This window comes from Mustela lutreola, chromosome 11 (assembly GCF_030435805.1).
Source record: "Mustela lutreola isolate mMusLut2 chromosome 11, mMusLut2.pri, whole genome shotgun sequence".
NCBI classification, from domain to species: domain Eukaryota; kingdom Metazoa; phylum Chordata; class Mammalia; order Carnivora; family Mustelidae; genus Mustela; species Mustela lutreola.
Window position 1 is genome coordinate 44,140,516 of NC_081300.1, and position 12,868 is coordinate 44,153,383.

The 12,868-nt window shown below is 40.0% G+C and overlaps 1 protein-coding gene across 1 annotated transcript in view; it reads left to right on the top strand.

Moving 5' to 3' along the window:
• CHST9 (carbohydrate sulfotransferase 9) overlaps positions 1-12,868 on the top strand; it is a 233,054-nt gene that overhangs the window by 70,044 nt on the left and 150,142 nt on the right. The gene's annotated exons all lie outside the window — the stretch shown is intronic.

Consider the following 12,868-nt stretch of genomic DNA (forward strand, 5'->3'; position numbering starts at 1 on the left):
GAAAAATAGCATCACATCTGAATCTCATTAATTTGTTACTCTATTGATTAACCTACTAAGTGTGAAAAGCAGAGTTCCGCCCCGGGGAGATGCAATGATGGAAAGATACAGCCCCTGCCCTCAGAAAGCGCACCCTCCGGGACAGTGGGGCAGAGAAACGCTAACCTCGAACAATAGGAACTTGGAGTAGATACACCACTTTGTGCCATTTGCAGGCTTGGAGAAGGAAGCAATTGTTCATTCTCCTGTAGTCAGAGAAAGTCCTGTGAGAATAATTGCTCTTTCGTCTGATGTTGATTTGATTCTTTAAAGAGTCCTTTCAGGGCGCCTGGGTGGCTCAGTGGGTTAAAGCCTCTGTCTTTGGCTCGGGTCATGATCTCAGAGTCCTGGGATCGAGCCCCACATCGGGCTCTCTGCTCAGCAGGGAACCTGCTTCCTCCTCTCTCTCCCTCTCTCTGCCTGCCTCTCTGCCTACTTGTGATCTCTGTCTGTCAAATAAATTAAAAAAAAAAAAATTAAAAAAAAATAAATAAAGAGTCCTTTCAGTCAATTCCTTCTGAATATACTCACCAACACTCTGTCCCTGATTTTTTTCTCTTTGTTTCTTTTTAACAGTCTTTCCCTTCAAGCCATGCCCACAGCTCATCCTGTCCCTCCTAAGGAAACCAATTCCAAATGGCACCCTGATTTTCCCTAAATTCCACCTCTTTATTTCCTGCTCATCTCAGTCAGTTGTTGTCTTAAATTCTTCAGACTCATGAAACCGGGAATGAATTCATGATCACTGTGCATCAAACCTAAATCTCCCCATCTGTAGGCATTATTTCTGTTATAGCCATGGCCATCTGGCTGGTCACCCAGGCATCAAAGTGGAGCTCCATCCTTCTCTCTAGGTTTTTCTCCCGCCTTCTCCCCACATCTCAGCATCAATTAGTTGCAGAAGCCCTCTTTACTCCAGCTCCGGTATGTGGTTTACTGTCCCACTCTACAGGACATCCTTAGGGCTCCAAATCAGATGGTCAGGCATCATGCTCTCTATGCACAGTGCCCACCCACATTAGTTCATCCAAATATTTACTGAGAGTCTACCATATGCCAATTACCAAGTGTTGAAGTGTTGAGGATATGAAAATTTTTAAAAAGCTCAGTTTCTTAGAAGATAAGAATTCTTTCTACTGAGAGAGGCACAGTATTAAACTTTTTTTTAAAAAATAATGGGGGAACGCCTGGGTGGCTTAGTTGGTTGAGCAGCTGCCTTCAGCTCAGGTCATGATCCCAGCGTCCTGGGATAGAGTCCTACATCGGGCTCCTTGCTCAGCGGAGAGTCTGCTTCTCCCTCTGCCTCTGCCTGCCTCTCTGCCTACTTGTTATCTCTGTCTGTCAAATAAATAAGTAAAATCTTAAAAAAAAAAAATGGGGGAGACAAACCATGAGAGACTGTGGACTCTTGAGAAACAAACTGAGGGTTTGGGAGGGGATGGGGGTAGGAAGTTGGGTGAGCCTGGTGGTGGGTATTAAGGAGGGCCCAGATTGCATGGAGCCCTGGGTGTGGTGCATAAACAATGAATTTTGGAACACTGAAAAAAAATAAAGTTGTTCAGCACTAAAAAAAAAAAATAATAATAAAAATAATGTGGTAAGAGTACCATCTTCACTTACGGCATCAAGGAACATGTCCCCCAGAAACTTGACTCTTGAATTTTAAAGGATGAGTAGCAGTTAACTTACCACAAGAGGAGGAAATGGCATTTCCAAGCGAGAGACAAAGAGGGACAAAGGCGTACATTACCTGTGGATCCAGCAGGTGGAGGATTTTCATAGTGACCCATCCCTTCCTTCTTCGAACTTCCATCGGACATGAAAGCTCCTCTGCCCTGTTGAATGGTGATTGTAGTATTTGCCAACTCCTGCCTAGATCACAGATTTTAAGGGTAGGGACCATGTCTGGATTCTCTTTGAACCCACAATAGCACGTGGACCCAGTTTACGCTTGGGGTAAGCTAAATAATGGCCCCAAAGATGCCCATATGGAAACCCCAGAACCACTGGTGATGTTACATGGCAGAAGAAACTGCAAATGTGGGTGAGGGCCTGGAGATGGGGAGATTATTCTGGACTATGCAGATGGGCCCTGGATAATCACAAAGATACTCCTAAGAGGGAGGCAGGAGGGTCAGGGTCAGAAGAGATACGGGGAGCAGAAACAGAAGTCAGAACAATATGGTTTCTGACTGTGAAGGTGAAGGGGGTTTTGTGAGTCAAGGAATGTGGGCACCTTCTAGAAACTGTGAAAGGGCAGGTATGGAAGCTCTCAGCACTGCACAACTCTGCCCCCACATTTTAGACCTTTGAACTTTAAGATAATACATTTGTGTTGTTTTAAGCTGCTGAGTTTGTGATAATATGTTATAGAGCAATAGAAAACTAATACAGTATTTAATACTTATAAGTGATGTATAGACTCATGGCATGATTTTTAATATTCTCTTCTATATTAGCATGACAGTTATAGAATTTTTTTTTTAAATCTTTGTAGAGGGAATCGGAAAGGTAATGGCCACTAGACTGTGCTCATTTGATAAAGTAAAATAAATAGGAAATTTTCATCATACAAGTTTTCGTCTTCAGAGAGGATTTAAGAAGACTGACAAGAATTTCCAGATACTGTGATAAAGCTAATTTCTTCAACTAATGATATCCTTTGCTTTGGAATACAGTTTCAAGCAAAATTTGGAGGGTGTCATTATCAGAAAGTGTGAGTTTTTACTAAAATTCCTACAAAATACCATTCTACGTTTATCTTTAGCCAGCTCTATAACTTAGAGTACAAAGGCAATATTTTGTGAGCATTGCAAGCTTCTCAGTGTTTTCAAAGAAGCAAATCCATAATCCATTGTGATAGGTGTTGGTAGACAATGACATTGGATGAAATGTGGTGTGGAGTGTGAACATTCAGTACGAGGTGTCTAGGAGAGTCCTCAGAGGATACACACAAGCATCGCCCCTAGCAGGTGGTAGAAACAAGTACGTGGGGGCCTCAAACCTTTTCAGGACATCAATTTAGGAACTGAACCACCCAGAATTTTAACCTTTAATGTCCCGTGCCAATGCAAGATTTACAAATATAGTCAGTCCTCATTATTTGTGGATTCTGGCTTTGCAGATTTGCTTATTTGCTAAAATTTATTTATAAACCCCAAATCATTTGACAGTCATATGTGGACACATGCGCTCAGAGTGGCAAAAACGTGTGTCACTGCATTCATGTGTTTTGAGCTGAGGTCAAAGAAGGCCATGCTCTGCTTTCGGGTTTCAGCTCTCCTCCGGAGATGATCGGAGGATGGAGACAGGAGAGGCCAGGAGGAGTGAGTGCAGGAGACTTGGCTCTGGGGCCAGTTGGATGAGGTTTGTGTCCCAACTCCAGCATCTGTTACGAAGTGTCCATAAGTAAGTCACGCAACACTTCCGAACTTTGATTTTTCTTTTGTAAAATAGAGTAGAATCCACCAGAATGAATTGTTCTTAAGATTTAAGAGTATAATCTATGTGAGATATTTGTACACACATACACTTCCCCTAGGAGCAGTGTTCAGTGTTTGAGTTGATTGTTTGTGGTGACTTTATGGAACGTAACTACTACAAGTAATAAGAATCAACTGTACATTTCCGTGTGAATTATTTTAAAGAGTGGCTAGAGCTGGGCATGCTGCCACTTAGAAGACATCCGTAACAAACCTCGGTGGGAAATACACAGGCTGAGCTCATTATGTGTTAGTGAGTGAGGCCAGCCATATACCATGCTCTAGGATCCTGTTTCTCACTTGTAGAAACAATCATGGACACAATCATGAACGCCTTCTACCATGTTATATATTTTTCCTGTCTCTATATAAGCAAGATACATTATTTGCTTATTTATTTTAGCAAGTTACATATTTTCCTACAGGATGACGTTCTAAAGATGTAGGTTAAAAACACACAGTTCGTACAGATGTAGTCACTTTATCACTTCCTACTTTCCCCAAAGAAGTCTGTTTCTCTGTGGCAATAAAAATATCTACACCAGGCTTCCACCCCACACACAACATTTATCTATTATGAAATGGAATTTCTTTTTTCAAGACCCATTCAACAAGGATTTATTAGGCACTGTGTTGAGTGCTATAGAAGATTTAGATAGAGGGATGCCTGGGTGGCTCAGTCGGTTAAGTCACTGCCTTTAGGTCAGGTCATGATCCCGGAGTCCTGGGATGGAGTCCTGCATCAGGCTTCTTGCTTAGCAGACAGCCTGCTTCTCTCTCTGCCTCTGCCTGCCACTCTGCCTGCTTGTGTGCACTCTCTCTCTCTCTCGCTCTCTGACAAATAAATAAATCAAATTTAAAAAAAAACAAAACAAAAAAAAGATTTAGATAGAGAAGTCATATTTCCTTCTCACGTAAGCATTTATAACATCTGGGGCAGGGTGGAGGGTGCAATAAGTGACTATACAAAGAGGAATAAGAAAAGCATATGGTCAAATAGATGTGTGTATGTTGTGCATGGGAACCTATATATTTAGCCACCAACTTAAAGCATTCCAGAAGAATTTCTGAAGAGTGTGCTGATCGGAATTTTAGCCACTTGGTATCTTCATGTATATTCTAATCAAAGTTATAATTACTTTGCTCCCTTCTATCGATATGATTGATTCTACGTACTGGTAAAGAAGAAGGGGGAAAGCACCACTAACACCAACTATTAAAAGAATTGTTTTAAAATTTCCATACAGAGTCAATAAATCCTAGCTTGGTGGACTCAATGAACCTTGGGAAGCTGTAAATTCCGAATTTTATGCACCTTATAAGAACATGGTATCAAACATAGATGGACTGCCTCTTCCAGTGGAGTGAGAATTCCCTGATCAATGTTTGCAGTTATGCTGTGTATTAAAGCCAGGAGAATCCGTTTGATTGATCACTTCTCTGAAGAGCTAAATGTATGCTTAAATGATTGCTTATCCTACCTGTTTACCTCCTTTCCCCTCACTGGGCATGTAGCTCTTGTCTCTTTTTCCTATTGTATGGAGAAAATACGGAACAACCCCTGTACTAAGTTTCCTATCAGACACCTCATTGGCCTGCTTGGGGATGGACGAGGGTTGAGCAGGGCTCCAAGCTTACACAAAGGATTGATATCTTCAGTATAATTAGATTTGCAAGACTCCAAGGTTATGGGGGGAGAAGGCAAGGGTCCCTGGTGCTGAGTGCAGGCAGGAAGTCTATTTTGGGCTCCTTCTGATACAACACAAACAAAAATCTAACTGACTTTAAACAAGAAGTTGGTACAGGCCGCAGCCTTGGAGGCTGCACATGTTCATTCTGAACTTTCTGGCATTCGGGTCTTGGTTGCCACATTGACCCACACCTATCCCAGGGTTCACTTCCTGCTAAGGTACTGGTGTTTTAAGCACCCCAGAGAGGTCCCCTTTTGCAAATACTTTTAAATGGAACCTTGAGACCTCAAAAAAGCTGAGTATACTAAAGTGAGCCCATATTACACACACACACATGCACACACACACACGCATACATATATATGATTCATTAAAAACAAGTTTTCCCTTTAAAAAATTAAATGAAATCAAACAAATCAGACAGTTACTGCTACTGCTTCTGGAACTGTCCCACATCACAACAGCCTCAAATTTCTAATGATGTCATTTAGCGAAATTCTCAGTCACTTTATCCTTTTCAAATAGAGCCTGTTTTCTTAAAATTGCACATTCAGATAAGAGAGCAGAGTCCTTTTATCAAAGTACTTCATGAGCATTGAGAAATGTCAGATTTAATAATTTATCACCTGGATACCGCATGCTTTGAAGCTGAGGACATGGTAACAGTGATAATGACATGGTAAATTACGTTACCGCGGCATGGCCGCCTCCAGTGGCTCCTCGGGTTTCAGGGCTTCAGCTCTGCGGACTTCACATCTTGGTCAAGGGGCATGGCGTTTGCCCATGTGCTAAAATTGTTTGATCTTTTGGAATTTAATAATTTGCTCCCTGGATTCAGGCATCCAAGACAGTCTTGTAAGTACCATATGAAATCCCTAAAAATATCAGACCTTTGAATATTTAAGTGGCCATTAATTGTAGTCATTCTTAACTCTGTACATTGAGAAGAATGTTTTCCATCTGTAATAGGAGACACAAGAAGTTTTGCCCTTTGGGGAGTCTGTATGTGAAAGAGATACTTCGCTGTAAGTAACTGACACCTAGCAAGTGAGATTTGTAAGTTTTGTTATTACAAAAAAGCATTCCTTGTATTGGCTAATTTTACATGTTGTCACGATCCAGTAATCTATGTTCACGTGAATTTTACCTACAAAAGGATAAGTGAAGTAAACTCGTAATTTCAGACCATTTGGAATCAGATGGAATGTATTTTCCCAACATTGAATCAGAGGCCAAGTGAGAATGAGTGATACCTTGAGATAAGACCAGTTGGCAACCCAGAGTTTGTTTTATCCTTCCTTCTTTGATATCCTTCTGGAAATAAGAATTTTTTTTTTCGTGTGTGTGTGTGTGTGTGTGTTGAATACTTTGCTTTTCTAAAGCAGTGGAAATTTCGTGTGTTTGCTATCTGGTTGGGCAGGTTTATAGACTGAGTGTGACAAACATGAGTCAGCCAGTGGAGGTCCTTGCAACTAATGAAATGTATCAGAGAAAAAAACCCAAGCCACCTTCCATTAGACCTGCAATCTGTGGGAGTCATAGGTAGGGAGGCAGTCGCTGCACCAATTTGGGGACACTTCATTTTTATTTGTTAGTGATCTGCAGTCTCTATTTCCTAGCTTTAAAGATGAAAAAAGAAATTGTGGTGGGGAAACATATTCTTTAAAGAATTATTTCTTTTACTCCTAGTCAACGACTATTGTTAGAGCTGTCAAATCTTATATGTTGCTGCACTCTCAGTATATAAATATATGATAATATAAGTATATGATTTATATATACTAGATATCATGAAGCATATATATTTATATAATTATATAAATTATGTATTAGTCATATTCTTGTATATAAATTATAGATTAGTATATATTCATATTATTTATCTTATATTGGGATTTCATATATATTAAGTCACATATATCGATGTGCTGTCTTCTAACCTCAACAGTATTTTAGAAAACAGAGTGTAATAATGATTGCTTATGCAAAGCTAGGATCAGAACATATTGTCTATGTTTTGTCCGAGTAGAATACCAGCATCAGAACACAAACCACCCGACCCTGTTACCAGACCCAGGCTGATAACTCTACGTCAGTGTCGATGTCTTTGGGTGGCTGGGGACAGGGTCAAGAGGGTGAGATTCTTCTGTGATCATCCTTGCCTAAAGGAAGTCACGATTTGTCAGGCACAGAAAGGATAACATTGATAGGTTCCATCTTGTTCGACTCTACAAAGAACACACACACTTTACTCACTCCTCCCTCCCCTAGCTAATTTTTAAATGGTAATTTGTTTTAGGTCACTGTCATTACCCTGAAAGCATTTTTATACTTTTGTCTTTGTTTAAAAACACACACCAGCCATTAAAGACTCCATCGGTTACAGAATAGATAGTAGAGACACGGATTCAGTGACTTGGGGTAAATAATGAAAGAGAAAATGAAATGAATTGGAGAAAAGATCCTTCATGCTAAGCCAGCAAAATAAAATGCAGCTTCCAGAATCACAGAAGCTGCATTCTGGGAGAAAGTTGCTTCCGTGCTTCGTAACTTAGGGATGTTAGTCGCACCAGCTCTTCCACGTTTGAAATGAACAGTAAACAGCTACGTGTCATATTCAAAAGTGCTAGGATAAAATATGAATCTCTGCGTTCCAGTCTTCACCCTGTTGCCACATATGCTAGCTGAGATGAGAGAAGTGATTCTGTGTCACAGGTACGGCTCCATTCCAACTTATCAAGGGTGAGTTCTACCTGTACCTTCCTCAGAGTTGTGGACACAAAGGAGACTGGTAAAAGATAAGAAATGAAGAGATCATAAATGTGAGCCCAGAGAAATAGAAAGGGCGATAAACTGCTTGATATCCTGGACAAAATAGATTTAGTCGTGAAAAGTAAGTAAAAAACTGCTTAAAGATAGCACTAGACATCAGAAGTCTAGAAGACATCAGAAGTCTCCCTGCCGGGAGAGGAGGGAGGTGGGGGGCGGAGGCAGGGTATGGCTTCGGAGGTCCCTGGTACCCAGGTGCTAGCCTGACGCGTTAACCCAGCAGGGATATTGTCACGCTGTGGCAGTCTCCAGAGAAGACCATGGAAAATCTCTCCACCAGGTCTGCTCTCCAGCTGGCTAGCCATGTCCCTCAAATACTCATGCTCTGTCCCTGCCAAGTCACTGCCGGTTGGATTTCTCAGAACATGGTGAGACACGGTGGTGTGAATTCTAGCTCCTTGTCCAGTTAGATATTCACCTACACGCCCAGAGTTCACATTGCCAGTGACAGGAGGTCCAGGTGCTATTTCTGAGTCACTCACCTGCTGACTTAGGCCAGTGTCCTCAGACTTCAGTGGGCCTGGGAAATCGATCTAGCTCAAATGATGATTTGCCTTCAGTCGTTCTCGGAGTGTGACCTGGGACGGTTCACATCTGATGAGTTCCTAGGTGATGATAATGCACTTGTCCTCCATACTTTGGGTTGCCAGAATCTTAGCAGAGTGTGGTTGACCCTCTCACACAGAAAGAGAGCAGTAAGTGCTCTTCTTAGGGAAAACTACCAGCCACTAATACCATCAGTGGCTTCATGTCCGGAAACTGGACTAGAGTCTTCCAGCAAGGCTTGGGCTGGAGCAGCACATTGTATCTGTTAGGAGAAGGGCTGTCCCTCTCTGCTAAAATGGGTTGGTGAGACTCCCCTGAATCTCATCATTCTGGGTTTGGATCAAGTGAGGCTGCACATCTGGCCAAGCGGGCCTGGCCTATCTGTGGGGTACAGTGTTGAGGCTGTATTTTTCTAACAGGTCACATGCGTGAGCACCCTGGCCAGCAACTTCAGCCTGCATCATGTATGTTCTCTTACTGACTTAAACCATTTCTTCAACTATGGTAAATATTTCCAAGAAACGGCTAAGAGGAAGCCCTTTGGCATTTATTAGTCTTGCCTTTGGTGAAGAACCATTTAAGGATTAAATGATTGGAAGTGTATTTCATAAAGACATGATCCCTGCCTCTCTTTATTCCTCTTATCTTCTCCAGATTAATTTCTGCAGAATATTTGTCCTGCACATCGGATTTTATCATCGTTTCGTTATTATCCCTTGTAGGGACGTGATTGAGTCTGGGAGAGAGAGGAGTAGGCAGTGAAATTTGTGGAAGGAGACATCTGAGAGTCTTCTATGTGTATGAGAGAGAAAACTGGATCATTTAAAAAGAGTCCCCAAAGTCCTATAATGTGCAACAGTTATAACTTGCTGCTTATTTGCTCACAGATTATAAAAAAAAAAAAAAATTCATGTTGAGTTTCATTACCCATACCATGACATAGCAATAAAATGATGAAGGGGCAAAGAGGCTTGAATAAACTAAAATCTGGATAGGTATTCCCAGAGTTGTCAGGTGGCTTGTCAACCTAAATATGTTAGATTTAACATCCCAAAACTCCATGTGATGACCCCTTTCTAAATTCTGCTTTTATAGGGGTGTACCTAGGGCCCATAGAAAAATGAAGATAGGGAGTCAGGCTAGAAATTCTGGAACAACCCACTTTTTCCTTAGAATAGATAAGTAGATAAGTGGAAAAGAAATATCGTGGGTACTGTCCCCCTCTTTTGAAATTGACAAAATTGTGTTAGTAGTTGAATTCCTTTGACCTGTGGCAGGAAAGCTTTTTATTTCCTTTTACTTTCTTTCTTTTTAAATTTCTAAAGAGGAGGAAAATGTCAGGCAGTAGTGTGTTGTTACTGCCACAAAATATTATTAAAGCATAACTACCAAACCAGAAAGCATCGCCCTGTAAATTTAATGCAATGTCAGTTTTGATCTAGGTATTTTGCTCTCCAAAGAGATGCTTAATCTTCTAAACAAAATTGAACTGAATGGATTTCAAAAAAAAAAAGTCTGTTGTGGTAACATGCCAGTACAGATTACCAGACAAATAACCAACTACACACATTTCCCATAGGTGAGTATATGAATTTGAAACTTAGGCTTGACTATGAAAATATTGATCAGGTAGTGCAATGATAAACAATACCACTTTACTTTCAAGAAAGCCATTAGAAAATTGGGTCTTACTACTTGAGTTTAAGGTTTTAAATGTAGAAAATTCTGTCTTAATAAAAATAAATCAGAGGATCAAGACCAATTGAGATCTTGTGCATGAAACAGAAACCACTATAGAAATGTAAGGCTTTATTAGAAATAATCTTTAGTAAGCCTAGAAGATATTTACCAAACATGGTGATTTCCTGGAAGTCATGATATTTACAAAGTTTGATGAGGCCTACTTAGTTGATCTTTTTAGAAATGACTTTAATTATCTTTTTAAATAACCAAATAAATATATATAAGGAATCTAAATATTTTAGAATATATAATGAGATATAATTGATGAAAAAAGACAACTAGATTTACATGAGATTATGATATCCCAACTAGTTAAGCCACTTCACTACATAATGAATGTAGATGTGTGAATAATTTAGGCATATTGGGGGAATGGGTTTAAAGGATCAGGTTTAAAAGTTCAGAAGGAATTCAAACACCTGGAAGCTAAAGACCACCTTGCTTAAGAATGCTTAGATCAATAAGGAGATCAAAGAAGAACTGAAACAATTCATGGAAACCAATGAGAATGAAGACACTTCGATCCAAAACCTATGGGATACAGCAAAGGTGGTCCTAAGGGGGAAATACATAGCCACCCAAGCCTCCCTCAAAAAATTTGAAAAATCCAGAACACAGCAGCTGTTTCTACACCTTAAAGAACTGGAGAATCAACAACAAATCAAACCAACTCCACACATAAGAAGAGAAATAATCAAGATTAGAGCTGAGATCGATGAGGTAGAAACCAGAGATACAGTAGAACATATCAATGAAACTAGAAGCTGGTTTTTTGAAAGAATCAATAAGATCGATAAACCACTGGTGACACTAATCCAAAAGAAAAGAGAGAAAGCTCAAATACATAAAATTATGAATGAAAAGGGAGAGATCACAATGAACACCAAGGAAGTAAAAACAATCATCAGAAGTTATTATCAACAGTTATATGACAATAAGCTAAGCAACCTAAATGAAATGGATGCATTCCTGGAAAACTATCAACTCCCAAAATTGAACCAGGAAGAAATTGACAACCTGAATAGACCAATATCTAGTAATGAGATTGAAGCAGTGATCAAAAACCTCCCAAAAAACAGGAGCCCAGGACCTGATGGATTCCCTGGGGAATTCTACCAAACTTTCAAAGAAGAAATAACACCTATTCTCCTGAAGCTCTTTCAAAAAATTGAAGCAGAAGGAAAACTTTCTGACTCTTTCTATGAAGCCAGCATTACCCTGATCCCCAAACCAGGCAAAGACCCTACCAAAAAGGAGAATTTCAGACCAATATCACTGATGAATATGGATGCTAAGATTCTCAACAAGATCCTAGCAAACAGGATCCAACAGCACATTAAAAAGATTATCCACCATGACCAGGTGGGATTCATCCCTGGGCTACAAGGATGGTTCAACATTCGCAAATCAATCAATGTGATAGAACAAATTAATAAGAGAAGAGAGAAGAACCACATGGTCCTCTCAGTTGATGCAGAAAAAGCATTTGACAAAATCCAGCATCTGTTCCTGATTAAAATGCTTCAGGGAACATTCCTGAACTTCATAAAATCTATCTATGAAAGACCCACAGGAAATATCATCCTCATGAGAAAAAGCTTGCAGCCTTCCCATTGAGATCAGGAACACGACAAGGATGCCCACTCTCACCACTCTTGTTCAACATAGTATTAGAAGTCCTAGCAACAGCAATCAGACAACAAAGAGAAATAAAAGGTATCCAAATTGGTAATGAAGAAGTCAAACTCTCTTTCTTTGCAGATGACATGATTCTTTATATGGAAAACCCAAAAGACTCCACCCCCAAACTACTAGAACTCATACAACATTTCAGCAATGTGGCAGAGTACAAAGTCAATGTGCAGAAATCAGTGGCTTTCTTATACACTAATAATGAAAATAGAGAAAGGGAAATTAGAGAATCGATTCCATTTACTATAGCACCAAGAACCATAGGATACCTGGGAATAAACCTAACCAAAGAGGTAAAGGATCTGTACTTGAGGAACTACAGAACACTCATGAAAGAAATTGAAGAAGACACAAAAAGATGGAAGACCATTCCATGCTCTTGGATCAGAAGAATAAACATTGTTAAAATGTCTATACCACCTAGAGAAATCTATACTTTTAATGCTATTCTGATCAAAATTCCACTGGTATTCTTCAAAGAGCTGGAGCAAATAATCCTAAAATTTGTATGGAATCAGAAGAGACGCCGAATAGCTAAGGAAATGTTGATAAACAAAAATAAAATGGAGGGCATCACGTTACCTGATTTCAAGCTTTACTACAAAGCTGTGATCACCAAGACAGCATGGTACTGTCTTAAAAACAGACACATAGACCAGTGGAACAGAGTAGAGATCCCAGATATGGACCCTCAACTCTATGGTCAAATAATCTTCGACAAAACAGGAAAAAATATACAGTGGAAAAAAGACAGTTTCTTCAATAAATGGTGCTGGGAAAACTCGGCAGCTATATGTAGAAGAATGAAACTGGACCATTCTCTTACACTGTACACAAAGATAAACT